The sequence below is a fragment of the Cavia porcellus genome, unplaced genomic scaffold (genome assembly GCF_034190915.1).
Source record: "Cavia porcellus strain 051 isolate PalLab524CR breed Dunkin Hartley unplaced genomic scaffold, mCavPor4.1 scaffold_6, whole genome shotgun sequence".
NCBI classification, from domain to species: domain Eukaryota; kingdom Metazoa; phylum Chordata; class Mammalia; order Rodentia; family Caviidae; genus Cavia; species Cavia porcellus.
In genome coordinates, this window is record NW_026947489.1 from 100,748,608 (window position 1) to 100,773,421 (window position 24,814).

At 46.7% G+C, this 24,814-nt stretch overlaps 1 protein-coding gene across 6 annotated transcripts in view; it reads right to left on the reverse strand.

Annotated features, from left to right (window-relative positions):
- Bmal1 (basic helix-loop-helix ARNT like 1) overlaps positions 1–24,814 on the reverse strand; it is a 93,703-nt gene that overhangs the window by 47,722 nt on the left and 21,167 nt on the right. For 4 of the 6 annotated variants that reach the window (XM_063251876.1, XM_063251875.1, XM_063251874.1 and 1 more), the window contains exon 2: positions 22,407–22,479. The exons of 1 other annotated variant lie outside the window; for it this stretch is intronic. The gene's annotated coding sequence lies outside the window, so the exon portion shown is untranslated. Of the gene's footprint in view, positions 1–5,966; positions 6,087–22,406; positions 22,480–24,814 lie in introns of all 6 variants that reach the window. One more of the 6 variants, XM_063251872.1, reaches the window with a different exon arrangement.

The window sequence follows — 24,814 nt, forward strand, 5'->3', positions numbered from 1 at the left end:
TCCCCTTGCGGCGTAGGTCTCTGGGATGCGTGCTGTTTGAAAAGCACCTCACAGAAGGAAAGATGGTTCAACTCCAGTTACAGGGTTTTCTGGCCCATGTGTCTGTGTGCACAGGAAGCAAACGCTACCTGGAAGCAGCCACAGATCATCTTTCTCCCACGAAGGGGATCCTGGCCTGAGCCACCAGGGCCACTTCTAGGGGAGTGAGGATTTGGCACCTGCACCTTCAGCTTTGGAAGGCAGGTGGTCAGCAGTTCCTTCCACCCCAGCATGGCCAGGGACACTGTGAGACTGAATACTGTATTCGCCATTTGAAGAGGCAGTTTGGGTTTGTAATTCTTATGTCCCTCTCTCTCCCTCTCTTTGAAGTTCCTATAGCCATGACTAGGCACTTTAAACAGGAAGCCTATTGTGGCAGGCATCATGTTCAGGAAGATAAAATATTAATAGCCCATATTTGTCACCTTGATCTAATCCACCTCTTCAGGAGCCCTCTGGGGCCCGGCAGTGCAAGCATCAACCCATGTGCTGCAGGCCTCTGCTCTTCAGTCCATTTGGTCAAAACAGACTCTGAGAGGTTTCATGGAAGACGGTTCAACTCAGGCTGATGTCAAATGATTTCTTGCAAAATAAGTTAAAGGAGGGCCAGCCCAAGCCTAGTGCACCCTGGGCTTGTTTTTAGCACCATGAGGAAAAGGTTGTGAGATACCTGAGCATCAGAGTTCACAGTACAAGGCTCTAGACAACCTCTGACTTCTTGTTCTTTCCTTTATTTCCTTTATTTCGCTGGTAAAATGAGGATCAAAACAGTACCCACCTCATATGGGGTAGTTGTGGGGTGCTGTGAGTAGCAAATAAGACAAAGCAGATTACAGCCATGCCCAGCCCATGACAAGCCCTCACTCCATGAATGTCCCCTGTTACTAGTATTCTACTGACTGCCATGTCATATACTGAAAGATTGGAGGAAGCAGGGAACACAAGCCCTACGGAGGGAAATAAGGAAGAAAAAAGGTTTGAGTCCAAGAACACTACTTTCAAACTTCTGAGGTAGAAGCATGCTATGCCTACAGACCTTTACTCTGGATGGCCACAAGCGCAGCTAGGGCAACAAGGAAAACCTTGGTAAGAGGTAGATTTTATGTCATGCTAAGAAGGGCTTTCCAAGAGCCAGCAGTGTCCATGGAGGGAGGCCTGGAGCACAGATGCCCAAGGGGGACTGGGACTGGAACACTGGCTTCCAGGAATCACACTGAGGGTGCTTCCTGTGCCAGAGATTGGCCACGGGGGACCGTGATGCCCCTTCCTAGAGATATTCTCAGTTGGGTAATAAGCAAAAAGGTGCTGACAGCTGGGCGTGACTGCTCAGCTGAAAAGAAGGGTAAACTTTGGACCCCACCAGTGTACATGACCTTCAGAACTTTCACTTAATGCTCTCGCATCACCATTTGGTGGTGGTGGTGCCGGTGATTAGCAAGTGCTTATGAAACCAACACCATTTCTTGAACACCTGCTAGATGCTGGGGCAGTAAGCAGACAAAGCGTTGGAGGGTTTAAAGACAGAATCAATTACTAATGCCATTCTTATCTGGAGCCACTCAGTTATCAAGTGATCAGCTCACCTGACTCCATGGGCTGTGTCCGGGACAGGAAGCACCCCAACCTCCTCTCTGGGGAAGGATTCGGAGATCTTCATTACCAGAGTCCTTCACCACTGAACCACAGACACAATTCCCTGGCCTGGGTCATACTAACTCAAGTCACCTGGGCCAACCTGCACACAAGGAAAGATTCCAGGGCACAGAGAAAAGGACTGGTGCAAGAAAAAGGAAAAGAAAGAAAGAGGAAAATCTGCTCTCTAAAATTTGCTTCCAGAGGTGGGGCACACTAGAGGCATGTTTTGCCATGAAAATACTGCTATCTTTACAAAATATAAAAACTAAAAGTAAGGTTTAAAGCTAAAAACTATCCTGCCAACAAAAAGTATTTGTATTGAAACTTTAATACAGATCCAAGAAAAAATATAAAATTCCCAAACTACAGACTATCAGCTTTACCCCGAGCGCTTCCTGAGTTCTCGCCATTGCTAATTTCCTTAGTCTCAACTCTGAGAACATGAGAGTAGCTTTGGGTATCAAAGGATCGAGAAAGCACATGTGTGAGAGGACTTTGGGGCCATTTTCTGCACTTGTTTAGCTATATGCCATCTGGCAGTGCCCAGCACCATGCTTGGGAACCACTGTCCAGGCCGGCGAGGCTCTCACTGAGCAGGAAGATGGACCAGACAGCATGGGCTCTCGGAGAGCACAGGCTCAATAACCCACAGGCTCCGGCTTTGGATTGCAAGCGGCCGCTGGATCTGCCCACAGCCCGAATTCCTCGCCCCCACCTCCTGCCTCCTCTGCAGTTCATGTCCCAGCATGTCACTGCCTTCACTCTCTCTTTGGCTATCTGTCTGTAGCCAAATCCCACTGTTTCTTCTTCCCCTGTAATCGTTCCTCTCCCACTTGTTCCTCTCTCCGCTGACTGCTATGGCCTTAATTTAGGCATAGGTCACCTCCCCGCTGGCCCACTCACATCCTCTACAACCACTGGCCTCCAGTACTGCCAAGAGGTGAATCTGCAGTTAATTCTCCTCTAGAAAGGTTTCCTGAGGTTCCTCCGCCTCTCCTGGCTGCAGCAAGAGAGCGAATACCTGTAACCACACTGGCCCACATAGCACAGGGTTCCCCCACATAGCACAGGGCAAGAAAGGGGCCTGCTCTAGTCCATTGATACTGGATGCCAGGGTCAGAGGAGAGGCTCCTAGGACCAGTTATTCTTCTGCCTAGGGACAAAGGATTGGAAACGCAGCACGCATGCCACCCACGGGATGACCCAGGGGTAAAGGGTGGGACACTTCGCAGCACTCAATACTGTCCTGTGCCCCAGTCCCTTACCCTTCTCCATACTCCTCTAAAATCTCAATGACCCACTCCCAGGGCACGTCTCAAGTTGTAATATTCATCTCTACTGCACCCACCACTTACTGCACCATACATTCCCTGCTCCCACCATTCGGCAAATGGACTGCACCTTTTTTCATTAGAAAACTTTATAGCATCTATAAAGCTTATCCCAAGTGAGTCAGAAAGCAACTGAATAACCTTTGCTTTGGTATCCGAATACACAATTCCAAACTCCCCATGCTCACCATCTCCACCACTCAGCTAATCTGTTGTGTAGTCATGTAACTCAGCCTGCTTGTAGTAGGGCAACTAGGGGACTATTTCGGTGTCCTTGTCCTGTGAGACTGAAGTGTAGACATCAGATCTGTTTAATTCACTGGCTCCCAGACTCAGTACTGTTGGAGAGAAGCACAGAGACCCCTGCCTCAGCCTACCTCTTCCATGTTTCCCTCGGGTGCAGGGCCATGGCTCCCTCTTTGGAACTGACCTTCCCCTTCTAGGGAGGTGTAGTTGAACTAGAGAGTCTCTGAAGTCTCATTCAGCTCTACCAAACTCCAAGAGTACAGGCAAAAAGCACTGGATTCATGCTTGCCCTGATGCTGTGGGTTATAAGCACTCAGGGTTGAGCTCAGCAAGACAGCACAGTACTGCTCCTTTGAGTGGCACAGATCTGCCATTGCGATGCAAGAAATCCTGAAGTGGGTATTTAGCACTGTGATGTATGTTTGTGCAGCTAAGTATAATGGACAATGAAGAATGATTTTATCTCCCTTTGAGAACATAAGCACACTATTCTATATTTGTGCCTTCCATCTCTTAATTTAGATGGAAGAACTTTTTCTGATCAGCTCTCACTTGCCAATAATCTCATTCTACATCTAAATGAAGAACAGGAGTCATATAAGTTCACAGATTGAATGGATGGCTGATTTACAAAAGCCCTTCGAACGTGGCTGTAGGCCGATGCTGGCAACCCCATAATTAGATATGGCATGCTTTGCAACGATGTATTTTTTAACTGTTTTTTAATAACTCAAGTCTTCCTTCTGGGATGAGGGGGAAAATGGAATTTGTTAAAAATAAATCTAGATTTAGTGGCTTTTCAGCCTTCTGCTGCTTGTTGCTCAAAAATATTCTATAAATAAGAGAAGCCCTGCCCTATAGTGCACTGTAAACACCCACAGATACTCAGAGCCAAATTCTTCCAATTATGACCCTGTGCCTGTTGCCAGGCTACTGCGAGGACCTACTTGAAAGGCAGCCATCTAGGCCATTTCCTGATTAAGCTGCCCTGTAGCAAGAAATCAAGGCCTGCTGCCTTGGCATCATACGTAGTCTCAAATAATTGCTCCATGTTCTTGAAATGGAGCCTCTTCCTTGTGATAGAATTACAATTCAGAGATTAGGGAAAAACCGCCACTCGCCTGTCCATCTGCCTAGACTGGGAGAGTGTTTAAGATCTGGGCCGTCACATGTTGGATTAAAATTAGGTAGCAGAAGCATATCTCTTGCTGTGTTGAGTAAATTGGGGTCACACAAAAATAGGTCAATCATTGACATGACAGGTGAGTCAGAGGCAATCTCCCCTTCTGCCCAGTGGTTTCCTCTAAATGCGTTGGGCCACTGCTGTCCAAAGCAGTAGGCTAAAGTGGTTATTCAGTCCCGGCACACCCCAAGATCAATGTGGTAGGTATCAGGTGTCAGTCTTACTGCTCTACAGCTTAAATGCCAGTACATGAGTTGGGCCTGTGCTGTCCCTTGGGATTGTGTGACCTCCACAAGCTCTTAAAGAGCCAAGAGGTTGCAGCAGCCACGCTCTCACAGAGAAAAAAAAAAAATATTACTTCCAGATCCTTAGAAACCTGGAGGCTCAAAACAGCACTGAGCAAAAAGGGCTCCGGCTAGAAACAAATCACTCTCCTTTCCAACACGAGCATCTGCATTTGCTGTCGGCTCAGCTGGGCGCATATTTCAAGATGAGTTTGGGCTCTGCATGAGAAGACCGTGACTGGACATGTACCTTCCCAGAGAGAACTGATTTGTACTCTGTGGTCAGATTTTTCAACCTCAGCCTCAGACGTATGCATTTAAGGAGGCAGCACTGGTCAAAGCAGGAGTTCTAGAAAACATGTGACCCAGGAACCACAAAAAACTGACCCTCCCCAGAGGTCTTTCTTTGCTGTCTGATGTAAAGTGGACCTTTCTATGCCTCCCACACTGTCCCTGGCTAATTCCTTAATTATGGGCATTGTCTTGTGTACCTGTGTCTCCTCCCTGTCTTGTTCTTGGCTGTTTCCAGAGCTCCTGGAATAGTCACTGGCTCTTAGTAGGTATCAGTAAATAGCCACTGAGGAAGCCAGGCTCGGTGACGCATACCTGTAATCCTATCTGAGGCAGGAAGATCACAGGCTCTGGGAAAGCCTCAAAAATTAAGACGCTGTCTAAAAATTAAAAGATTTTAGTCAGGCTGGGAGGTAGCTGAGTGTGAAGGGTTAGTTAGGGTTCTGTCTCCAGCACCAGGATGGAGGAGAAAACCCACTGAAGACATGCATGCCTAGCAGACCTCTGCAAGAGCATCACACAGACAGGCTTCCTCAGGCTCCACAGCAATGCGAGGGAGCAGCTCTACTGGATGTTACGGAGAAAGAGAAAAACAGAGGCTTCAGGGAGGGTATGTTTTGCTTTGCTTAGAGCTACACATTTAATAAGTGATAGAACTGGAATTCAAAGCATTGAGAACTGGCCCAAAGCTTTAGAGGAAACCACTGGGTGTAATTCAGCCACAGAGAGTTCTAATCCCGGGTCTGTAGTGAACATCTATTGCTTTTATAATTTAGGAAAAACAAAGAAGAAAACTTGGAGGGAGAACTGCTCAGCAGAGACAGCTTTGTATCAAATGATCTACTATATGGCAGATCCAGTTACTACAATCAAAATCTAAGTATTGTTTCCATCTACAAAGGGCACTGACATCATAGCCAGAGCAAGAGGAAGGATTCTGGGGCCTTTGCTTCCTACCGCTATCCCTGTGAGACACAGCGGGCTCATTCAGTGGTTCACTGGGAACATTCCACGAGAGGGCGAGGTGAGAGTTAAGGGCCTTGGAATCTGCCTTCTCCCAAACCCGTATCTTGAAAACTGGAAATAAAAGCAAAAAAAGGCAAGGGTAGGGGGAAGCATATTATTTTAGAATTGAAATTTCAAAAAAGTATAAGTTATAAAGTAGAGATTTACAGTTATCTGAACTGGGACCGTTCACCTGTGCTAAAACTAAGGTTACCCTCCTGTACAATCTACAAATCTCAATGACATTCCTGTTCATCTTCTGTTTTACAGCCAAAAATCCCTCCCCATCTGTCCGTTAGATGCACACTCTGTATGGCATGAATTTGTGCACTAATTAGCATGGTGTCTCTCATCAAAAAATGGACAGGCTGGTTCTAGTAAGTGAAGACATTCTCAAATATGAGAAATAACTGAGAGTGGCAAATATTTCCAAAAACTCTCAGGATGCTTGGCAGCTCTCAGCCACAAGCACCCTAACAGAAATGTATGCCCCCATGGTTATGAAGGAGGAGGAGCACAAGGACAAAATAGCATATAATCTGATCGGGATCAGAAATATTCAAATGGATTCCCCAGGTAGACTCTGGGGAAAATGTCTCATGAAGAGTTGTGGGACTTCTAAGTATTTGTCACATGCATCCCCATGCCCACCCCCGAGCAACTGGTTTGCAAATTTTTCCAGATTCACAAATGGACTTATGACCTCCCCACCCACCCAAAGGCTAGAAGCACCCAGCCACCCTTTCCGCTGCTATTTCTGCTTGATTTGGACAATCATGCTAATGACACAAACACCCATCTGGGAAGACCCCTGACTTGTACAGGAGACGAGCTGATATTGATGGGGCAGGGTTGTGTGTGGAAACTGTTCTAGTGCCTGTCCAGACAATCCAGCTCCTGGGAACTGCTCATTCAGTGATGGAAAGGATGTCACTGGCTAACAGGAACCATGAAACTGCTAAGCCTTATCTCAAGCCCACTGTTCCTGACAGACCACATGGCACAACCCAAAAAGAACAGGAGCACCAACTCATGGACCAGAAATTCCCATCAAGATAAACCTGGGAGCCACAATGTGGGACAGGACAAAGAATACAAGCTTTGGAATTGGGCGGGCCTCCACCTACACAGTAGTTGTGAAGCACTGGGATAATGATGGTGATGGTGGCAAGGGTGATGATGGTGATGGTGATGGTGATGACAATGACAATGACTTTATCTGCATTAGAACAATATCTAAACACATTGTAAACAAGCACTTCCACACTTACAAAATACCATGTTATTTCATTTGCACAGCAACTCCCTGTATTATCTCCATCTTCCAAACTTAGAAAAATAAAGTTAAAAACGTAAGTGGCATTTCCAAGGGCCACCACTAGCCCTTGGATTCAATGTGGGGCTGTTTACCTCTAAGTCCATACACTTACCTAACAAATGATAATCATTCTAACAAATGATAATAATCCTTACTACCCTGCATTAGACAGGATGCATGTGAGGTGTCTAACACCATGCCCAGCACATGAGAAGGTCTCTAATGTAGCTGTTTGTGATACTGCTGCAACTTGAGGGCTTTGGGAAGAGGCAGGGAAGGTAGAGGGTAAGTACCTGGCTGTACAGACAGTGTAGCTTTTCACTTCACACACACAATCAGGGACCCAGGACCAAAGTGTAAAGACACTGAGATGCCTGGCACACCTCAGTTAGGAACACAGAGGGAAGCCCTAGTAAGATGGGCAAGAATGTGCTTACCCCAAAATAACAGGAATTTCATCAAAACTTGGAGGGCTGAATTTTTAGAAGAAGGAATAATTCAAATACAAAAAGATGATCTCAAAAAGGCCATGCCAGAGAGCTGGGAGCTGCTCTGCTCCCATGTATGATCTGTCCCTGAGAGTATGTCAAGGAGGTGGTGTCAGTCAGTGGCAAGACCTAGGCCAGGAAAGCGTGCCCACTGGAGGTCTGACCCACTGGAACCGAGGGAGGGCAAGGGCTCACATGCATTGTTTAGTGAGGGTGATACTGAACCCCTGGTTATCAGCAAACTCCACCAAGAACCTGGGCAGTCTATGCATTCTAGAAAAGGTGGTGGTGGTCTGTTAAGATTGACTCTGCTCTGAGTCAAACAGACAAATGCAGGCACTGCAAGCGAGAATCAATACCTTAGCATGGCTTGGTGTGTAGAGACCACCAGACCTCCCGCAGGAGGAGCACCACACTCGCTGACCGGCACTGCCTCCCTGACCACACTCTCAGGGGCAGAGCTTGCATCTTCTCTGAGCACCAATGGCACTGCTTGCTAGCACCAGCCTCTCCCCAGACTGGGTCATCCCCCCTTGCTGTTCTCAGAAGGCCATCACCATACCAAGTTATTCCCCTAGAAATCCAAGACACTCAGAGGTCCCTGGGCCCTGTCATCTGTCCCCTCATCTCCCTTGCAGCTCAGGCTCTGCATCAATTTCCTGCACCATTTTCACAGCCTCTCAAGTAGTCCTGCTGCCTCCCTCCCACGGCCCGGCCCCCACACTGTCACCAGCTGGCTTTCTAAAATAAAACTGCTGACCATGTCACTCACCTCCTAGAAGACGTCTACGAGACTGCACTGCCTGTGGAAGGAACACCCAGGTCTCGGCATGCGCTAAGCCATTCACTCATTCATTCATTCACCCATCTAGTGTTTCAAAATCACTGCCTGTGAGCCAGGCTCAGTTTTAGGCTCTGGTGTGGTGAGTGCAAGGACTTTCCTCATGGATTTAGGCAAACAGTAAACAAGAAGACAACATGTCCTATCAAGTCAGGAGGCAATGGGTGCTGATGAAGAAATCTAGGTGAAAGGACAGAGTGATTGCTGGGGGGAGGAGGACCACAGTGCTTCTTTTAGATGGGTATGAGACAGCACTTGGACACAGATCAGAACTGAGGGAGGGGGAGCCAGGCCAGCTGTGCGGCGAGAAGGACCCTGACTAAGGACAGCAAGAGCAAGGACACGAAAGAGGACCAGCAAGCAAGACAGTGCCTGACTGGGTGTAAGCACAGCGAGCACTGAGAGACGAAGCCTGAGAAGCTGAGGGGCTGGCAGGCCAGGGCAATAGGGTTAGGTTCCATTCCAGGGCTGCCACGAAGCCACCGGGAACTGTGGTCAGGAAGTGACAGGACCTTACCTCCCTTTTCAAAGCCTGCTCTCCTGACTAGGAGGGAGCCTGACAGCAGTGGGCCAGGTTGGAAATGGTGAGTCCCAGGGTAGGGTGGTGGCTTCAGGGTACGCTTTGGAGGAGGGGCTGTCTGGAATTGCAAGCACGCCGTGCGGGACGGGAAAGAGGTAGCCTGCACCCTGATGACTATCTGGGGCCTGGGCGGTGCCACACAAGATGGGGAAGACGGGAGGAACAAAGCTGTTTTATGACTTGTTTGGCTTTTTCATCTTTTTTTAAGGACAAATTGAGACTTCTTTCCCTTATGCTTCACAGTATAGCTGTTGAGTGGGCAGTGCTGTATGAGTTAAGGGCTCAGGGAAAAGGACCAGGCCAGTCACTAAGATTTGGGGATGTTAGGACATGGATGACCATCACGATGTGGCAGTCTGGATCCTCCACTGCTTGGCCTAACTGAACACACACCTGAGATGCGTCACCCTGCAGTGGGGCCCTGAACTCTGCTCTATGACTCCTGTTTGGGGTGCCTTTCTGAGACTTCTATAGCTGGTGGACTCCTGCTCACCTTCTAACATTTGCTCAAACATCACCTCTCCCCTACGGGCTCATTCCTGATCCTGCAAGAGCGAGCCACTCTCCTCCTTCCTGCCTTCTCCCACAGAACCTCACCATGTACCCCAACAATGACACACCCCCGTGCCACCTTGTATCCCTACCCCTTTTCTCCAGTGAGCTCCTTGAAGACAGGGACTACAAATCTGTTCCTCTCTGTCCCTTTCACCTGACATGAAGCCTGAGCACAGTGAATGTTTACTAAATGAATGGAGCTCTCCTGTCTAAAAGAGAAGCAAAAGAAATTACATCCATGCAGACTGACTCACACTGCAGCTGCTGTCTGCAAGAAAAAAGGTGGAAAAATAAGGCTCTGTCACCGAGCACTAATAAGCTCAATGGGGAAGAGTGATATCTCCCTTGCGGAGCTTCTTCGTATTTACTAGCAGCATGGTCCTTTAACTGCTGCCCTCACCCCTCCGAGCCAGTGTCCTCTTTTACAAAACAGGAACAGTAACCCTAAATGGGGAAGTAGAGCTGCGAGGGGCTAGAAGGTGAGTATTTCAGGGGTTGCAAGGTGTAACAAGAACTGCCCTAGTGAAGGTGTGCTGGGTTTCGGCTGTGCAAACCACCAATAACCAATGCACCAAGCTTCAAACGCAGAGGGAAAGCAGTGGCGTCCCTTGTCATTTAGCCCTGAGAGTGATCCTGGAAGGCAGATCCTACGAGCCTTCCTTTATAGAGGAAGACGAGAAGTTATCAGAGAGGTCAGTGACTTTCTCAAGGTCACAGAGCTGGGGAGCATGATCCTCATTCCAGGTCTGTTGGACACCAATGCCTGTATTCCTTCCAGCATATTCCGGAGCCTCCCTCTGTGACACACACAGGCTCCCAGCAGGGGGAACTTTAGATCACTGAGCCCTGGACTATACCGAGGAAGCATGATTCGGGAGAGGGGACAGGATTTACCCAGGGCTGCCTACAGAAGCTGCAATCTGATCTCCCAGTCCCTGCAGAGCTCTGGGAGCACTGCTTATGTTCTCATACAGATTCCTTAATCAGCACAGACAAAGCAAAAGCAGTCTCGCAGCCCAACCTACCTGTTTACATGCACCTTCCAAATAAACGTGAGAGGAGGGAGACACTGTGTTTTTCATGGACTGTTACTGAATCATGATCCTGAGGGCCCATCAACAGGATGAAGCTAACTGAGGAGCTGTTACTGCATCAAACAGATGACAGCCAGCAGCATGAAGCAAAGACTGGTGCATGGTAGCTGGACACACATTTGCTGTACCCACATGGCAGAACTCTCCACAAGGCAGCCAAAGACTGAGAAGAGAACCTTGGAGTCGAACTGCAGCTCCTCCACTCACTACCTGTGTAATATTCCAAATTCTAACTGTTCTCACGCTCGGTTTTCTCATCTGTACAGAAGATTGCACAGACCATCTCACAAAGCTGTTCCAATATGGGGTGGCACAGGTACTTCTCACACAGCAAGGGTCAAATGGTTTGTTCATCACTGAGCAAGCAAAGGAATTTATGTATACTGTAGGAAAAGGAATGGAAAAAATAGCTATGCCAAAGCTCTTGTAAAATCTCAGTATGGTAAAATAGCATCCTCTGAGGACTTACTAAAGCATAAAGAAATTCTGTAAGAAATTTTTAGCTGCTGAGTATTTTAAGGCAGGATGGGGGAAGGGGAAGACAGAGGGAAAAGAAAGAGAAAGGGAAAGGGAAGAGCTGAATTTGAATCTCTACCAGTGTACTGGCAGAAGTCAAAGAAGTTCACATATACACAAAAACAGTGTCACACTATGCCAATGGATATAGGTGCTTCCTAATTATTTATGGCTTTATCTTCTCTGCCAAAGTCCTACACAACCTTTAATACCTCACTTGCTTGATGACCTGTTCTGCCCCGCTCATTAGAAGGTTAATTAATATTTCTTTTACTAATTCCTATACGCACACGCCGTGCCATGTCTGCATGTTGGGCTCCTGAGGATACATACTCTGTGTGATTCATGTCTGGGCTTGCACAGGAGCCTCCCTCGTCCACCCTCCAGGGTCCTGCTAGGCAGTTCAGGCTGGCCTTGGGCTCACTTTGTAGCCCAAACCGGTCTCAAGCGGGTCTCAAACTTGCAACGATTCCCTTCCCTAAGCTTCCCAAGTGCTGGGATTACAGGCATGAGCCACCACGCCCAGCTCCGCAAGCCTTTTCTTACAGTAGAAAGATGAGAAGACTCACATTTACTGTGCTTATTCTGAGCTGAACAGTCAAATATTAATGCATGGATTCCTCCAAATGTTCCTTTTAGAGTTACTGTTCCTGTTTTGTAAAAGAGGACACTGGCTCGGAGGGGTGAGGGCAGCAGTTAAAGGACCATGCTGCTAGTAAATATGAAGAGGCCAGGATCTGAGCTGGAGTACGACTCCAGATCTGTCTTTCCTGTGGACCAGACTGCCTGGCCTGGGTGTAATGGAGCTGAGCACATTGTGTTCTCCTAAGTGAGGTGGTGCTGAGGAGCTGTACGCCCCATAAAAAGAAACAAAGAAAGAACGAAAGAAAGAAAGGAAGGAAGAAAGAAAGAAAGAAAGAAAGGTAAACATCAGCTCAGTGAAACAGATAGGAGGGTTTTGGAGAAGACAGAATTCCATATGCACTTATCAAGTGACCATCTCTGAGACCCGCCCTTCCTAAAGAGAAGGAGCTCCAGCCTGGGTCAGGAGTTCTCAGCCATAAGTGATCAGCCAAGGCCACTGGTCAAGAATTTTCTGATCCTTTGCAAACGCAACGGGAGCATTCGAGGACATGAACCTAAATGTCAGCATTTCTAGAAGAAAACTGTGAACTCAAGTGACCACAGGAAGTCTGGGAATGTTGCCTCCCTTTCCTTTCCCCACCCTTCAGCTCAGCAAAGGAAACTTCCGCAGTGTGTTGCAGTACTGCCGCACTCCCCAGGTGTCATCTGCCAAGCCCTGCTCCTCAGGTCTCCTAGGCCCCGGCCTGGGCCCCCCGTCCCCACCACCTCCATGGAGGCCCTTGAGCACTGACCTTGGCATTGCAGGTTTGGCCTTTGCTGGAAAACACAAGCCAGACCTGGATAGCTGTGTAAAAAGCAGCCATGACTTGGCTATTATGTGTCTACCTACACAACTGACGTCCTCAGATAATTGCTTAATAACTGGTTATAATATTTAGGGAACATTTTTGTCACCTCGCAGGATGATAACTATTACCACTATCAAGATATGAAATCATTTAATTAAGCTCACAGACTTAGGTACTTTGAATGCTTTTCTAAGAAAAAAATATGTCACTTTTATGGCATATTTGTGAGCTTTAAAATTTGGGTTTTTCAAATACATGTTGAAGCAATAACTAGATGATCAGGCTACAGAAGGATACTTCTAGGAGAAGGATGAATTGGACCAACCTTTTTGGAAATTTGGAATACTGTTCAAGGTATTTTTAATGTGAAAATGGACTTAAGACAGAAGTCCCACTTCTATGTATCTCTATCACTAAAAACCTCATGCAAAACTTCATAGAATTTTCCAAAGCAGTTTTTATAAAAGGATCAGAATAACCTAAGAGTCTGTCACCATAAGCATGACTGAATAAATGTAAAATGCACCCATAAATGGGGTACAGCTGTTGAAAATAATGGGGTACGTTTACTGTTGACCTGGAAAAATAATAACTGGAAGCTGTAGAAAGCAGGCTAAAGAACACTTTGCACAGAGATTGTACTTTATGAAACAAAAGCATAACTGTGCAGGTTGGGGGTGAGGGCAGAGGGTAGAGTGGGGGACAGAAGCAGGTACAAAATCTAGACAGATAAGCAACAAACAATGGATTGAAGAAGACAGGAGACTTTCTTGCTTGGTCATTACATCTCTGTGTTGTGTGAATTTGTTAAAACTGCATACTACTTTCATGATGGCAAAAGCGAAAATCGGATTTTAAAAGCACATGGAATAACAGTAACTGCTAAAGATGGCCATGTGGCAGGGACCCCTCTAGAGGGAGCCCCTGAGGGTCAGCTTCCTTCCAGCCTCAGCCTGAGCCCAGCATGGTGCGGGCTCCTTGGAAAGGTTACTGCTCATTCCTGGAACAAAGTGCACAGGGGAGCCAATGGTCCCTAGCCATCTACATCTCTCAAGCTCCTCCCCTAATACACATTCTGCCAAATGATAACTATTTTAGTGAGAGGGTGAATAAAAAGGACTGTCTTCCATTTTTCAGATTTACATCATAAATTGTTGAATTAAAAGAGCTCACAGTGGGGTTCCCTGGGAGGCTGGGCCAGGCGGATTGCAACTTGGAGCCCAGCCTGCCAATTTATGACTGGAACACAACAACAACAACAACAAAATTTAAAAGGGGCTGGCGCTATAGTTAAGAGCAAAGGTCCTGTGTTCAACCCCTAATACAAGGGGGGAAAATCATTGTTTGGGACCTCCCTTTAATAGTGGTTATGAAAATTTATATTCTCATTAGTCAGCACGTTATGTTGCCATACAAGCCTTGATAAAGATGCTAAAAATTCATGAGAAAATCCCAAAGGGAGGAGAGAAAGTAACCCTACTAAATCCCAAAGAGCCTAAAATACTTTGGTCACTTCAGTTATCAAGACAATGACAGGTAAAATACACTTCCTACTGGTGGTCAAAGTTGTTAATGAGAATAATTTGACATGGGTACCCCAGTAGCTAAGGGACCACACACTTGATTACTGGCAGGCTGAACAGGACTTGCGTGCTGGCCACACTGTGGGGGCAGGCGAAGCCACTCTGCAGCTGGGCCGGGGAAGCTGGGTCCCTGCTTCTGAAACTTCACGTTTTCATGAAGAGTTAGAAATCTGGATTTTTTTAAATATAAAACCTACCAATTTTTAAACGTTAGCCACTAATTTACAGGTTACAAAATGATGTAAACAGTGGACAAGATACATCTGCACGCCATAAGTGGTCGGGAGGAGGGGGCAGGAGTTCTCAGCCTCTGTCTGAAGGTATCTACACACATCTAAATGGCTAAATTTATTCAGTTTTACTCTCAGAAAGATGGAGGGAGGCAGGGAAATAGTATGGAATGGAGAGATAAGCAAGAAAGGCAAGAAGTTGTTATTTAAAAAATATTTCTAACACTTATGAAGATAATGGTATCTACCCATATTGTATTTTGAAGAAATCACATTTATTTAGCTATACTAGGCAGAAAGAAGTTCTTTTTTTTCAGTTGATCATCATATCTATATTTGTAATAGCCAAAAATTGGAACCCATTCAAAGATCCAGCAGCAGGTGAAAGTACAGGCAAATGGCACAAAACATTGAGGAAGAATTTCTCAGGTCCAGAGTATGGATCAACTCAGCATTGCCCAGGATTTGCTGTCGTCGAACCTGTAAGCATGCAGTACTATGTATATTACGTGTCCATCATAAACACTCTGAAAGAATAACAGCACCCACTGAAGCGCCCCTCTCCACCAGGTGCTGTCCAGGCATCTGGCACTCCGATCGCCAATGTGGGTCACAGCCGCCAGGCATGATTCCAACAAAGTCCTGTCTAACAAACCTCCCTCAGAAACAAAGCAGAAAGACAGCAAAGAACTTAGGCTCAACATCATAAAACTGGGCTCAGTCATTTTTTCCAAAGCCAAAACAAGGGATACGTTTGTGCTAATGATACTATCTGGACATAATTAGCAATTCACAGAGTACTTTCCTTACATGTCATCTCACTTACTCACCATAGCCTTTACACTGTGTGTCCCAGACTCTATCTCTGGTCTTTTTATAGCTACTGTTAACAATAATACTTTTTAAAAACAATGCCGCTGCTAGCAGATACTAGGTACTTGGTATTTTCTACACGCAAGGCACAGTGCTGAGCACATTCATTTTACTCTCCCAGGAGCCTTCGGGCTATTCTTTCTCTCACAACCCGGCTTAGAGACGCGGGTACTGGAGCCGAGAGGCCTGGGTGGTCTGTCTTCAGTCACCACATGTGCACAGCTGTCGTCCTGAAGCAGTGCTGTCTCTGGACTCTGAGGCCGAGGTGCCACTGCCCTAACACACCTGTACTTGAAGCCCATCTCAGTTTGCAGTTGGCAAGTGAATCTAGGGCCTGGCTAACACTCCTGCTGTCCTCCCACACTGGCCACTTCCCCACTTGGTCAGAAGCCATTTTTAAGTTTTTATTTTTCACACTCGAAAACAGTGTGAGTCACCTGGAGCTCGGCCAGGTTGGCCTTAGAGAGCCCTGGTGGCCTGCTGAGATGCCCTGGAGGACTAGGCTTCCACTGCTGCTACAGTCCAGACAGGGCTCTCACATCACTGCGATCAAAAGGCATCTGAGAAGAGTCCTGATAATCACAAACCTGTAAGGTAGTCACTCACGATTAGGAGGAGAAAATAATTATTTAGCCATAATTAATAGCTAGGATACATTTGTTAAAAGTGACACATTAGACCCATAAAAGGCGATACAGCAAGGTGATAAATTACACAAGTAAAAACATTATTCAAGAACAACACACACCTGACAAGCAGAGTCCTGAGTTTGATTCCCAGTACCAAGAGAAAAAAAAAAAAAAAGAAGAACAATACAGGTACTCATGAACATGTATACAAACCATAGGCGAAGCAGTTGCTCTGAGGTGAGGACTCTGAGGTCTCCTCTACCTCCTGTGAAGCCCTGAGCCCTGTCTGTCCAAGGTGCTGCAGAGACCACAGGCCAGGACGAGGACAGCAGGCACACAGGTCATTGTGACCCACTGTGGGCAGTATGTGCAGGTCGACACCAGAGGAAGGCTGGCAGGCTCTGTTCTCAGGGGCAAAGCCTTCCTTACAGAAGGATGACAAGGGAACAAAGGGAGTGGACAGAGCCATATACCAAGTCACCACGTTTCCTCAGCACTGCCAGTGCTGGTGTGAAACTGAGAGTAAGGCTGAGGGCTAAACCCCAGGCACACAGCCAGGAGGCTCCAAGAAGAGGAGAGCCTAGGGTAGTGCCTTTATGGTGTCAGCCAGGACTCGCATGATGCAATGGGGGGCCAGGAAGCACAGCAGAGGAATAGGTAGTTTTGGCTGTTGGTGCACTCTGGGTGGGACATCTATCTAGAGCCCTAAGTACTCCTGCTGACCTGGCACTTGCAGGACATTAATCTATGAGCCATGCAAATAAGTATAAATGCACCAGGCATGCTAGAGATAAGTAGGAAGATGGGCTGCCAGAACACATGCCAGAGGACCAAATATGGGCAAGGGCATGCTCCCACAGGACCAGCCCTGCTCTGCCAGAAACCCTGCTGCTCTGGGCCTCAGTTTCCTCATGTGGTATGTCTGAAATAATAACACGAAATCCCTACAGCAAAGTAGCTATCCAAGCACTATGGCTGGCAATGCCTGACACCAGGTGACCAGTGAGTCAGCACATGACAAAGGCGACAATGAGACATAACTTCTCAGTGAAGTCAAGGAAGTCTTCCCTCAAAGCAGTGGAGGTTTGAGGGGTGAGCAGGCATGAACTATGCAAGTCAGGAGGCCAATGCATTCCGTGCAGAAGGGGAGCTGTGGAAAGTCTATGCAGGGAAAGGCAGCTTCATATGCATTTCCAGGCAGGGAAAGTAGTTCCACGCTCCTGCTGGAGTGCCCTGGTCACAGCTCTGTGCTCACAAGGGCACCTGAGGGAAATGTTCACACTGTGAGCCCCCAAATAAAAGCTGCATTCTTGCTACAACTTCCCAGCTCAGTAGCAGAACCAGAAAATGAAGACAGTGGGTATCAAGCTGAAGGCCCCCAGTGAAAACAGGAATGCATCTGCTATATACTCCTGTACTGTGCCAGTTCCCACTGGGGATGTGGATCTGGGATCCCTGGGTCAGAACCTCTTCCTATTCAGCTACTCAGTGAATACTGAGGACATTACAAGGCCCCAAATGAAGATAAAAATGCCCTTTGCATCTACTTCCATAGAGGACCACGAGAGCTCCTTATCCTCCAGCCTCCATTCCAGAAACACATTCTCACCTGGACTGTGAGTGGACCTAATTCCTGACAATCTCTTGACATATTATTTTAATTTTCAATTACAATTATTAATGTATCAACAAGAGCAAAAATTAAATTAAATTAAAATTTAAAAGTCAGGCAAACAATACAGGGAAGTGACATTCCTGAGGTCCAAATGTGCTGAGGGACACACCAGGCAGCCACAAATCCAAGCCTAGAACCAGCTCTCCTGCACCCAAACCTGGAAAGTGTGCTGGCCTCATCAAACTCAATGGCCAGTGAACCTCCAACGCCAAGTACATCTGACCGCATTCTAAATCTGCTGTTTTGCTGCACAAACAGATTTTGCTATCTTTACTCTCTCAGTAAACACTTACTGAGCCAGGTGCACTATGCTGGCTTGGAAACAGAGATCTTGTGTGTGTGTGTGTGTGTGTGTGTGTGTGTGTGTGTGTGTTCTCCATCCCAAGGAGCTCAGTTTACTAAGCTTAACAGATAAGTAAGTCAACAGCTACTCGGATAAGTGCTTTGCAAAGAGACCCATGCAGGGTGTTCTGGGAGGCAAGAGGAAGGTCACTTCCAGGTCACAGATAGAGGTTAGGTGTGTGGAGGTTCATGGAGGGAGGGTACCCAGGAGAGTGAGGGGAGAATGCAACAATGCCACCGCAGTGGGCAGCAGGGCTCAGGTCATTCCTAGGAGATGACCCAGCACTGGAAAAGGTCCTAGAGTTGAGGACTGGTGCTGGCTGGGCTGAGATTGAAAATACGGGTTTCAGAGAAGGCCGAATGAGGAAGGTGGCCATGGGCCAGCTTATGGCAGGACCACAGGCTCCCTGAGGGCTGGACTTTCCTCCTGAGAGCACTGAGGAGTCCTTGGAGAGTTTTAAGCAAAATAAAGCCATCCTGAGACTCAGGAGTTAGAAGCATCTTGTTGACAACAGCATAGGGGACAAATGAAAGAGAAGATGGGCAGAATGATCAATTAAGAGGCTATTGTCAAAAATATCTAAATGATTCCTAAACACAAGAATGAAGGAAGAAGAAAAAAAGTGAGTTGACAGATCAGAAGATGGGCTGCTTAACATGCAGTATCTATGGTATATGGCAACTGAGGGAAGGGACAAGCCAACGGTGACTCCAGTTAGGCCAATAGCACCTCAAGGAGCAAAGCAACCTGTCCACTGCAGTGAGGAGTCCAAGGTGCCCAGGAAGGCGAAGTCCTGTGGAGAGGGAGATCGCAGGATATTCAGGACAAAGGAGAAGCAGATGCGCTCACTGGGAAGAACACTAGCGATGACAGGAAAGCAACAAGGCAAAGCCAAAGCTAAGGACAAAGAAAGGACAACAACAGAGTAGGTGACTAGGAAGGGAATACTCGGCAGTCAGCCTGAGCTCTCAAGAGGCAGCAGCTCCTGCAGGGGCAGCAGGCGGCGGCAGCCAGGCACAGAAATCCAAAGGAAGGGCTCAGCATACAAGTTTGTAGCGGCATCCAAGAGTGCTCCACACATCTCCCTTGATAGGCTCACGTCTCATTTCCCCTGTCAGAGAGGCCTTTTCTGATCAGCTGCCTAAGCCGTGAGCCTCACACTCTCTAGGCCTGACTTCACGTTCCTTCCCAACATGTGCCGCACACATTATACATGTCATCCACCTAGAACACCTACCTCATGACGACTGAGGCTTTGTTTTGTGTCACCTCTGTAACAATGGAGCCAAGAGCAGTCAGTGCCTGGCACACAGAGGCTACATGTGCACTGCATCTCAAGTCACCTGGTTCATATGGAGCAACAATTACTAAGCAGAAAACATGCGACATGCCAAATTCTGTCCTAGGGATTGGGGATACAGTGAGAAGACAAAATGCAGTCTCATTTTCGAGGCTTGGAGTTGGAGGTGAGCAAAGAAAAATATCGTGTATTTAGAGAAAAATTACATTACAGTTGCCTTAGAGCTAGTACTGGAACTGCCCCTTGACTTCAAGTGCTACTTCCCATCCAAGTCCAAGGCTGCCACCTTTCTCCAAAAGCTGAAGGACAATTCTGCAGGGGAAACAGATACACTAAGTGTGTGAAGTTTGATCTTAGACTTCCCAAATTTCTTTTACCCTTTTAATAGACTCCTAAGAGATGGGAACAACCACTACAGATTTTCAATAATTACTCTAGAGTCAACCTGCCTCTACATAAGTAGGAGAAATTCCAGACACAAGTAAGAGAAAACAGGGAACGAAATAAACCAGGAGTCATACAGACCTGGGTTCAAATTCTTTGTAACCTAGGCCAGGCTGTTCCTCCTCTTAATGACTTGATTTCCTTGTGGCTAAATGGAAACACTAAATCTCCCATTACAAGTAGCTGCAAAGATGAAATGTGCTTGGTGCCTGATGAGTGTGGATCAATGGTGGCTGAATAGTTATACCTACTGCTCCCTCCCCTTTTGTGGTACTGGGGACTGAACCCAGGGCTTCATGCATGCTAGGCATGTGGTCTACAACTGAGTTACACCCCAGCCCTCTTTTTACTTTTTATTTTAGGACAGAGTCTTGCTAAGCTGCCCTGGCTGACCTCAAACTTGCAATCCTCCTATCTCAGCCTCCCACGTAGCTGGGACTGCAGGTGTATGCCACTTTCTGGCTACACCAATTGCTTGTATTGTTAGACCTGTAACTGCTATATTTACAGAAACTCAGTTAAAAAACTATTTAGAATTCAACACAGAATGTACACTTGAAATACTCAGATCACGAATAGTGAATGATTTGAGGAAATGTCTCAAATCCCCCACACATACACAGACTCTACATCATGTTTCTTTCAATATTTGGTCCACTCCATTGTCTCCTCCAGTTTATGAATAGGTAACTATTTTCCCAACAGACCGCATCTTGTCTCATGGCAAAAACCCAACATGGGCTGAATTCTGTGGCGCAAGTTGTGGCAGAGTTATGAACACCACGCCTCCAAGGCAGCCTGAGAACACAATCACAAGCCCAGTGTACACATGAACTCCAAACACAGCTTGGCTCCGAAGGAGGCATAAGGACTGGTCACGGCTTGCTTTGCCTGTCTCAAAGCTAAAAGAAAAGCTTATTCTGACAGGCAAATATCCAGATCTTACTGGTTTCCCTTGTTTGGCTACCTGAACTCTCCATGAATGGTCTACTTTAGTGACATCTCCGTTCTTTATTCTCAGTGACATCTGCAACCTGGCTTCATCGCCTGCCCCCTCTGATGATAGTATTCCTCATGGCCACCTATAAACACTTTGCCACAAATTCAGTATCTTTGCTTTAAGGCCCTTTTCCTTGGCCTCTGCTATCCCATGCTCTTTTCTTCTTCTTCTTTTTTTTTTTTTAATTTTTTTTTTTATCGGTACCAGGGATCGAATTCATGACCGCACACTTGCAAGGCAGGCGCTTATGCCGCTGAGCTAAATCCCCATCTACCCCATGTTCTTCCACAGCAGAGATTCTGTCCTCCATGGCCCTAGGTCTCTTCTACCTTCTTCCTCTCATCCCAAAGTCAGGCAGTTTCCCCAGGGCTCAGGTCTGTGCTCATACTGGAGAGGGCTTCAAATTATGGCCTCGATTCAGCGTCTCCATACTTTGCCTTCTCAGGCCATGCTTCAGCTCTGCATTTCTAGTCATCTACCGGACATGCTTATAAATGCATCACTGTCACCTTTAATTCAACATTTCTAAAAGCAGATGCCTCAGCTACCTCTTTCCACCCCAACATCTACACTTCAGTCAATGATAGCACTGCAAACCACCAACCTCAAACTTCCATCTCCTTTGACTGTCTTTGAAGTCTAACAAGGTTAAATATCTGCCTGGTTCTTCCTTTGCAATATTTCTTCCACAAGTCATTTGCTTTCATTAGCCATGTGATTCATGCCTAGATTGTTTCTGCTGCCTTCTAACAGGATTCTGTGCCTCTCATGCAGCTATTAGATGTTCCTGAAATGCTCATTTTATGTCTTTACTCAGAATAACTTCAATGGGTTCTTATTGCCTTCGAGATAAAATCTGAGTGCCTTGGCTCTTGGTATCTCGAAAAGAAATGGGCATACTGTAGCCCACAGGCCAAATCAAGCCCACCAGCTGTTTCTGTAAAGTTTCCCTGGAACACAGCTAAACCCATTCATTTAGATATCATTTACGGCTGTTTTCACAGTAACTGGGAGGTCACACAACCTATGAAGCCAAAAGATTCTAGCATGTGGCCTTTTACAGAAAAAGTTTGTTGACCTTGAGCATAGCCCTTCAAAGTTCTTGTCCATGAGTCCTCAGGGTGAAGCTTTTACTCCTGTGGGTCTGCTGAGCCCACTCTCTTTACATGTTATACCCATGCTCTCAAGCACAGAAAATCTTACTTTACTCTTCTCTGACTTTTGTGATCTCTGCTTTCCTTCAAAATAGCTGCATGCATCCCCAAACCCTGAGTTCTCCTCCCCTGGCCTCTGTCTCTGCATCTACCCACAGACACCTATAGTGAGACTCTACTTCCCCTGTGTAACTTCCAGCCCATGCTACAGGCTTCCCTAGGACCCAGTTTCTGTAACCTCTACAGAGCACCTGCAAATGATAACCACCTTGTCCTTCAGTGAAAAAAACAATCCTCAACAGCACAATTTGGGAAGAAGACAGCAAACAAACTTACCAATGAAGGCCTAGGAGTCCACATTTGAAAAGATAAGTTTGGGTCCAAAAGCATGCACTCTTGCCAGCACCACCTAAAAGCCAATGAAGTAAGAGTTCAGCTTTAAAGGAGAATATTTATATATATTTAAAAATTTATAATACACAATAAGGTTTGACTGACCATCCTTATAGGGTGCCCATTGCTGCTTGCTTGCCTTGAAAACCCTTGCTTGTCCTTGAAACCCACTAGGGAATCTTTCCCAGGGGCCTCACCCGTGTCCCAAGCAGGTTAGGGATTCTCCCCTCCTCTCAGTTCCCAGGGAATATGGTAACATACCGATGCCAACACATGGCATCCTGTAGCAGAAATTCTTGTTTAGCAACAGGATTCTATAGACTGTGAGCTTTCCAAAAGAAAAGACCTATCAAATTCACCCTACCTCTTACCCCCACTGTATAGAACACTGTGTGAGTTTATGTATGGTCCTCAACAAACATTTATAAAATTGGTAGAAAAACCACCTGCTCAATTCATTAACACACGCCAGGGTTGGTAAATTTCCACTGGGCCACAATTTTCACCATAGCAAGGATTGCCTCAATCCTACTGCTTTGAATAGGCAATGGCTCACCAGGAAGGATTAATGAGATTAATTGAAAAGCGCTCCTTTGCAATGCTACTCCACTGAGCAAAGAGCTTCAAGCTCCCAGACTCTGAGAAGACAAGCCCAGCTCCGCAGCCAGGATGCCAGGCCTGTACCAACTAGCCCTGCTCGACCTGGCAGCCTCAGTTCCCCAGTGAACCCTTCCGTGCAGACAGCCAGGGCTGCTAGCCTGTCCCCACATACAGTTCCATGGAAGCCCCCCGTTATTGCACAGCTGCCTCCACTTTTCTCCATGCTGTCTTCCCGCACTGATGGTTTTCATTCAAACAGGGGACCCCAGGCCAAGTTCACCGAGGGACCTCCAAATCTATGCCTTTTCCTTTCCATTTTTATAGCAAAATACACAGGACATAAAATGCATAATCTTAACCATTTTTAAGTGTACAGCTTGGTAGTACTAAGTGTATTCATGTAGTTGTGAAACCATAACCACCACCATCTCTACCTCCAGAACCCTCTTCATCTGCAAAATGGAAACTATACCCATTAAATGTTAACGCTCCCTTTGCTCTTCTCTGGCACCAATAAGTTTTAGTGAAACAAAACTATGAAGCAATGAAAACACAAATAAATCAGACTCTACCCTCCCTCCCAAGAGAAGTACTCCCATGGTACTATCTTTACATTTTTCTCAGATTTATTTCAATCTCAAATGAACTTTGTTTTGTTGAGGGGGGGGTTGTTGTTTTGTTTTTATTTTTGGTGGTGGTGGTGGTACTGGAGATTAAGTCCAGGGCTTTCACATTCTTTATAGTTTTTTATTTTGAGACCAGGTATTACTAAGTCTCTAGATTTTCTAAGCTAGTCTCAAACTTGTGGTCCTCCTGCCTCAGCCTCCCTGAATGCTAGAATTACAGGTGTGCAACACCATTCCCAGTTGAAATGATTTTTTTCTCTCTCTCTGTATCCCCCCCCCCCCCACATAATCACATTCTCCTTCAGGGCAGGAGCTGTGAGTCATTTGCAAAGTTAAGCTTAGGCCCCAGTGCATGTACCTGGCTTGCCCTCCATGTTGCTCGATCCACCGCACATATCTCACACCTCACTTTGCAGCACAGTAGCAGTTAATTGTTCCCTCTTGCTCAGCTACTCTCTTCACCCAGCTTTCAGAATAGGACTCTCTCACTTTCCTACCTGCTTCCCACTTCTCCCCTCTAACCCAGAGAGCCCCCCAAGTTACCTCTGTCCATCACTCCCTTGTGATCTCACCAAGTCATGGATTCAGCACTCACAGTGCTCACCTAGATTTCCCTCCAAGCCCAGACCTCTCCGCTAAACTCCTAACTGGTAGATCCAACAGCCAGTGTCAGGTCAGAATTCAGCCAGACAGAAGCACTGTGGCGGCCATGCAGACCCCTGACCTTGCCCCAGAACAGCTACTCCCAGCATCTCATCCATCTCAGTGTAAGACACCGTTTTTCCAGTTGCCCTGGTCAAAAGATCAAGAGTTGCTCTCACCTTCCTGTCTTTTGCTCTCATTCCCTGCCCAGTTCTCTCCAAAACTTGTTTCCACCTCCAAAATACATGCAGATTGCGAGCACTCTGCACCACCTCCTCCTTCACCATCCTAGACTGTAGCAACAGCTTCACTGGGTCCCTGCCTCTGCTCGGTGTCACTCCTACCTCCCCCTGCGGTCTACTCTCTGTAGAGAAAGAAATCTGTGACAACGTGAATCACATCATGTCACTTTTTTGATTCAGTCCCTCGTAAGGATAGTTACTGATTCCCATGGTGGTGCTAGGGAACTTTCTTCCAAATCCT